Source organism: Lactuca serriola, chromosome 4 (genome assembly GCF_051521515.1).
Source record: "Lactuca serriola cultivar US96UC23 chromosome 4, Lser_US96UC23_V15, whole genome shotgun sequence".
NCBI lineage: Eukaryota > Viridiplantae > Streptophyta > Magnoliopsida > Asterales > Asteraceae > Lactuca > Lactuca serriola.
In genome coordinates this window covers 280,162,694-280,170,242 of record NC_136411.1, presented here as the reverse complement: position 1 = coordinate 280,170,242, position 7,549 = coordinate 280,162,694, and the positions used below count along the sequence as shown (strand labels likewise).

The window sequence follows — 7,549 nt, the reverse complement described above, 5'->3', positions numbered from 1 at the left end:
TTTTCTTCAAGTGGGTCGTGATGGACTCTCCATGCTTCATCTTTGTTGTAATCATGGAGGCTATGATTTCATACCTTTCCTGACAAGCATTTCGATGGTATCTTTCCATCAAGTCTTGGTGCATCTCGAAAGGGTAGTAGTCCTCATAGGACTTTTGAAGTTCAATTGTCATAGTGGCAAGCATGATACAAGACACCTTTGTGGCATCCTTCTCATGTGCCCTATACTCAGCAACCTCGTCAGGAGTAGCATTGGTTTCATCAATCTCCTTAAGCTATTTGTCGAGCACATATTCCTTGTCCTCATAGCAAGTAACCATCCTAATGTTCCGAATCTAGTCATTGAAGTTCGAACAATCAAAGATGACCCTCCCACACAAGTTCATGAGGGAGAATGAGCCCGAAGGGTTTGAGCCAGAAGCGGTGTTGGAAGACATCTGAAAATGAAAGACAAAGTTTAGATTAGATAAGAATCCTTCACATAACACCCAAATGAAATATTAAATCTAGGAACCAACACAATATTTTACAATTCGGAAGAGGGATGTCGTAATCCAATTACAAAATATTTGAAGGTAGGTAAATGACGATTTACCAATTTCCACCATGAAAAATGAAATTGAATATTAAGTTTTAATTGGATTGAAATTCCTCAATTCTTTTGAGATTCATTGCACTTTTCAGTGGCATGTTTAAATCTCGATTATGCCATTCAAGTTTGTCACTGGGATACCAAGGATCACAAACAAGGTGTGAATAACCATGAAAATGTGCTTGGTACTCTTGATGTCATTTATCACCTAATCAATGTGCCAGTTAACCACACACGCTCCATTGATCTATAACAAACATCAAGCTACCATTTGCCACCATTACTAGTCCAAATTAATGTGTCGGTTAACCACACACGCTCCATTAACGACTTGGCAAGGTGCAAAGTGCAATTTCATGGAATAGCATCATTTTCACATTTTTCCTAAAGTAACTAATATTGGGAATTTTATAAAACATTTAGTTACTTTATAATTATCATTATACTTTTAATGAGAATTAATGTCCTATCCTATCCGTTTGGCTAACGACCCTCCACCAGTCAAGGAAGCGGTGATTGAGAATGGACACCCATTAAACCACCATTTTATAGACAATAACCTTATACCCCCTTATAGATCGGCTTCGTGAATGAGGACTACTAACGGTAAGACTGACTTGTCTTATATATATATATATATATATATATATATATATATATATATATATACACACACACACACATATATATATATATATATATATGTGTGTGTGTGTGTGTGTGTAACATCCCAAGTTCGGAACAAGAAGTGAAGGGTGCTAAGTGTAAATAAAGGAAGGGACTCGACGAGTAGGTACGCTTACTCGCCGAGTCGGAGCGGGTTTGGATCGCGAGTTAAGTGACCAACTCGCCGAGTCGGAAGTTGGACTCGACGAGTTGGTGCTAGAATGAGAAAACCCTAATCTTAGAGCTTGCACCCTATTTAAAGGACGTAATGTCCTTCTCCCAGCCTCTTTTTTCCCCAAAGAGTTCCAGAAAACCCTAATTTCATGTGAGGCTTCATTGTTGAGCATATTGGGGCTTGGAAGAGGAAATTATTGGAAGGAGCTTGAGAAATTGGAAGCTAACATCATAGGGCTTGTATAGATTTGGGATCTACAAAAGATTTGGGCACATCTCTGAGGTAAGGAGCCGTTATCTTAAGCTATTTCCTTTGTGGTTCATCCTTGGTGGTAGTTTTGGGAGTTCTTTAGCTTGTTTGAGACCTATCTGGGATTTGGAGTTAATTATGGGGTTGCTACTTCAGATCTAGACTCATGATGGCCTAGAATGTCTTAAAGCTTCATTCTTTGAGTTGTTGGTGAAGCTCCTTTGTCTAAAACCCAAGACCTAGAGTGTTTTGGGCTTATATCTCCTTGGTTTCATGTAAAGTTTGCAACTTTATGTGAGGATTAGGTTGTAGAAGAGTGGATATATGGATTGGATTTCCTGCATGGCTCGAAAAGCCTATGTATGGATTGAGAACTGAAGAGACTCGGCGAGTCACATGGGTGTACTCGACGAGTTGTATGAACATGTGCATGGACTTGGCGAGTTTGTTGAAGATGGCCTTGGACTCGGCGAGTCTGTTCTTGTACACATTTACATGATCAGATAGAATTTTGAATAAATGACTTTACCCTAAGCCAACAACCAAACAAGGAACATGAAATAAGGCTAAGTCAGTCATTATAAGGCTATATAATCCTAACTGTATACAACTATACAACATACAAGTTAGCAATTCACGTAATCAAATAGAATATAACAAGCAACTCCCTAAGCGATAAGGCATCATACAAATTAGGCAATCCTTCTCATACAGTTCCTGAAGGAATCCTTAGCCTATCCATTAACAAGCATTTCTAACAATTCACACATTAGCAAGTTCAAATTCAACATATATAAAAAGTATGAGTATTTTGGAAATCACTTTCCTGTTTGGGCTCTGGCTGACTATACACTTCACATCTTCTTGTAAAACTAAGGTTAACTTAGAGGCTCATGTTCACGATCCTAAGCCAACAATCAAACAAGAACATGATGAGATACCAAGCGACACTACAACAAAAACGACCTACGACCACCCTTTTTAAAAATTGTTTTGCCACATTTCAGGAAAAATGTGACGATTTCATTATAAAGTCTGAAAAATTATCATTGGTAAAATCCTATATTATTTTCGCCACATTTAAAAATCGTAATGGTTATAGATGAGATCATTAGTATATATATTGTCACATATAAAAATCTAATGTGGCAAAAAGGTAATACCTATGGTCACATGAATTGTTTGTATGACCATATATATCATTTAGCGACACATATAGAAATGTAATGTGGCTAACAATAATACCTTTGGTCACATGAATTTTTTGTACAACATTATGTATCATTTAGTCACATAACAAACATGACAAATCAATTGGCTGTAAGCATATTATGGTGATGTTTTTTTTAATTGTTCAAGTGTCCAAATATATCATTTAGCCCCAGTCGAATAATGTGGCAAAATATGACCATCTGCCACATATTTGTGTTCTTTTTATCGAAATAATGTGCAATGGATACTAATGTGACTAAAGCTAATACTTATGGTCACATGAATTGTTTGTATGGTCTTATGTATCATTTAGACACATATAATAAACGTGACAAACCATGTGGCTGTAAGCATTTTATGGTGACATTTTTTTTAATAGTTTGTGTCTAAATGTATTGTTTAGCCTCAGTCGAATAATGTGGCCAAATATGACAATTTGCCACGACTTTTTGTTCGTTTTATCGGAAATAATGTGCAATGGATTTTAATGTGGCTAAAGGTAATACATATTGTCAAATGAATTGTTCCTATGGTCATTTGTATCATTTAGCCACATCTTAAACCTAACAAATCAGGTGGATGTAAGTAATTTATGGCCACGTTATATTATATTATGTGTGGTTAATAACTAAAAATTTTCATGATAAATTATAAAATATGTGATTATAACTATTTTATGGTGGTGTTTTTATTAATTGTCATGTGTCCATATGTATCGTTTAGCCACTTACTAAACGTAACAAAACATGTGATTGTAATTATATTATAGTGGCGTTTTTTTTAATGTGTGTGTGTCCATATGTAACATTTAACCTCAGTTGAATAATTTGGCCAAATATGACCGTGTTTTTATGTTTGATTTATATATGGGAAAATAATGTGTAATGGGTTTTATGTTATGTTGTATGTCTAAAAGTAAAAAATGTCATAATAAAAGAACAAAATATGACGGTATGTAATGATCATTAATTTATTTATGATGTGTATATAATATCAAAAAATAAAACTAGTGATTAAATAAAAAGAATGTGATTATAATTATTTTATTGCCACTTTTACAGTTGTTTGATAGGATCTAAAAATTTTAAGAGGTCTAGAATTTTTAACATACTGTTTGGTTATATTATGCTAAATGATAAAAATGATCATTTTACCTTTATGTGTGTTTTTTTTTTGTTGAATTAAATATATATATATATTTTTTAAATAACCAAAGCAACTTCTAGAATAATTATAAAAAATATATAAACACCTAAGGAAATCCAAATTAAACATAAATATAAATTAAACACAAATTCAAATCAAACTTCTTTGTTCAGTTGTCTATAAAATAATATGTAATCTTGCTTTCCAACAGTTCTAAACTTGAAGCTTTTTCAAATGAAAAGTCATACAAATTTCAAGTGTTTTTCACAAAATACACAAACAATTTCATAATTTATATATACACACAAAGACACACCCGTTCATCAATCAAACTTCAAAACTTAGAAAATAATTGATTTATAGTAATCAGAAATATAACCAACACAAGCATTTCATGAAGAAGAGAAGCAATCAATTTAAACATATCAGCCTTTCAAACACTTGTATATATGGATAGAAAGTTGGGTTTTGGCATCTTGAATTCCAATCTCTTCATCTAATGGTCCTTACTTCATTCTAGTTGTCAACTCTTTAGTTCACAGTCTGTCTATTGGAGAAACTCGATGTTGAAAGAATCTGTAAAATCATCACGACATAGTGTAAAATTTCTACATGTTTGATAAAATTGTGCAACTACACATTTGCATGTAAATAAAATATCGTGGTCATAAACAACAAACCAAGACACCAAAGTACAACATATGAAAAACAAAATTCATCACAATAGTACTTTAAAACATGAACCTCCCAAATCTTGACTACTTGCAGTTGGAGCGGACTGATAAACCTAACACTAAATTAACAGAGAAAACATAGAACTCCCGAAATAACTTCAATAAACTATTGCAAAAGACCAAATGACTATAGAATAAATAGTACGACCACTAGTCCACTAGACGCAAAACATGCATATTAAGTAAATTACCAAAATACCCTCCAACCCAAAATAAGCATAAAGTGAGGGCTATTGGGGATTGGCCATGAAAAGGCTTGCGATTACTGGACTGGACTCTTTTTAGCTCTCCTGATATAGACAATGAGTCCTTGGGACTTGTCACGAACCATCAAGAACCTTTATCTTGTTTATCTTGCATAGATATAATATAATTTTGCAGCTAGATGGCCTCTGAACCTGATTAACTTCACCAAATCGAGAATTTAATAGCAATGAATTATTTTAGTATTCAACACCAACATGAAACACAATTAGCAGCTACGACGTAATTCCAAAAAAGCAATGCACAAACAGGAAGGATCCAACAAAGATAACATACTCCCAGTGACACCAGCAGACAAATACAATGCATGTAACCAACACAAGATGTAGCAAATGTAGGGGTGAAATACTTCATATCCCAAAATATTTCTAAACTACATCAACAAATCCCCATACCAATAAAAACCAGATAGCAACAAAACCGATAACCTCGGTTAAAACATAGCACTCCACAATCTAGAAAGAACCAACAAAATTTTCATACGGCAAGATGGACAATGATCGAAGGCAAGTTATAGTAACATAGAGGAGGGCAAATGATCAAGGGTTGAGTAGGGAGGAAGAGGGCGGAGAAATGTGGAAGAGCGTTGAATGGAGGGGGGGTTTAAATAGGGGAGAGCGGCGGAGCAGGGCAGGCGATCTAGGTCGAAAAGTTGATCGGCGAAGCATGTATGCAGGAGATTCATTCCAATTCTGAATCGACGAACTCCTAAAAGCGGGATTGTGATATAATTTTCCTTTTTCCCGCTAAGTGAAGTTTTCATTTTTAATGGGCTTCGCCCCACCGAACGTAAATCACCGTCGACAGATGTCGACGACAAACTCTTTTGCTAAAATATTCGGCAACCAAAATTTAATAATTCTTATATAAGTTTTCAATTTTTAATAAAACAAAGGGGTTCACATTCAAAAATTAACTTTATCTACCATGTCTTTGTAAATAATTTTAAAACAACAATACTTCGATAAATGATTTTTTTAAATGCAAGCTTTTAGTGCAAAACTCAGTTTTAGTGTTGATATGGCAATTAGTGTCTATATAAACTCACATTGGTGTAGGGGTAAGTGTCGATGTTAGGGGTAAATGTGTGGGTGGGAGGTAAAATTTTAAACGTATCTTACACAATTAGCATATTTAAAATATAACAATAATTAAATAAATCAAAATAAATAAACATAAAGTTTGAGTAAACTGAAAACGTATGTAAAATTTTGTGGTTGGTTGGTTATGGTGGTAAGGGTGGGTATATGGGTGGCACTTAAAATTTAGGGGCGTGCTTAGTATGTGAGTGTAAGTGTAGGTGGGCATGCTTGGATGTGTATGGGTAGATGGTGTAGGGACGGGTGTGTATGGGCGTACATGTAGGTAGAGTTGGGATCGGATAAGGGTGGATGGATATAGGGATTTGGGATAAGGTAGGGTGTTCACGTTAAGATGCTTACGACTTATGAATTAAGGCTTATGACTTATGACTTTGGGCTCATACTTAGGTATTAAGGCACGGATTAATACGACCTATAATTCACGATTAAGACTTATGGATTATGTCTTGGGGCTTATGTCTTATGTCTTATGGATTATGGTTTATTGTTTATGGCATACGACTCAGGGTTTATGACTTTTTTCTAATGGCTTATGGTATATATATATAACTTAAAGCTTATGGATTATGGTCTATAACTTATGGATTATATCTTGCGGCTTATCGCTTATGAATAATGACATATGTCTTATGGCTTATGGATGTAGGGCATAGTGCTTAAGGCTTATGACTTATGGATGTATGGCGCATGCCTTAGGGCTTAATGCTTATGGATTAGAGTTTAAAATGTATGGCCTTGGGATTATGAATTATGATATATGACATGATCCTTAAACCATAAAACTTAAGTTTTAAGCCCTAAGCCTAAAGTCATAATTCATAATCCTTAAGCCTTAAGTCATAAACCACAATCCATAAGCCATAAGCCCTAATACCTAAACCATAAGCCAATAAGCTATAAGCACTTAGTCTTACGCACTAACCCTTAAAGCACTAACCCTTAAAGCACTAACTCTTAAAGCCTATACCTTAAATCATAAGGACTAGGCCCTATACCCTAAGGCATAAAGCCTTAAACCATAAGCCATAAGCCATAACTTCGAAGTCACAAGCCATAAGCCATAAGTCATAAGCCTTAAGCATCAATCCACAATCTTTAATTCTTAAGCACATACACACATAAGCGTGCGCATACACACACACACACACACACACACACACACACACATATATATATATATATATATATATATATATATATATATATATATATATATATTACACATACAAATACATTGAATATGAAATGATTTTTTTTTCCTCAACAAGGTCTCCTTTCATAGATTTTAAAATAGATAAGTAGTTTTCTTATAATATTAACTAGATGCGTTCCCCCCGCGTTGTGGGGGTTGGAAGTTGTTACTGTTGTGTGCAACTATAGTCATTTGTTGAAGATGTTTGTGGATGAAT

At 34.5% G+C, this 7,549-nt stretch overlaps 1 long non-coding RNA gene across 1 annotated transcript; it reads right to left on the bottom strand.

Annotated features, from left to right (window-relative positions):
* Positions 1–4,362: 4,362 nt before the first annotated feature.
* On the bottom strand, positions 4,363–5,849 carry LOC145100616 (uncharacterized). Its single transcript, XR_013705161.1, has 2 exons — positions 5,433–5,849; positions 4,363–4,615 (listed from the first exon to the last, which is right to left on the bottom strand). It is a non-coding gene; the product is annotated as an uncharacterized LOC145100616 (long non-coding RNA).
* Positions 5,850–7,549: the final 1,700 nt, after the last annotated feature.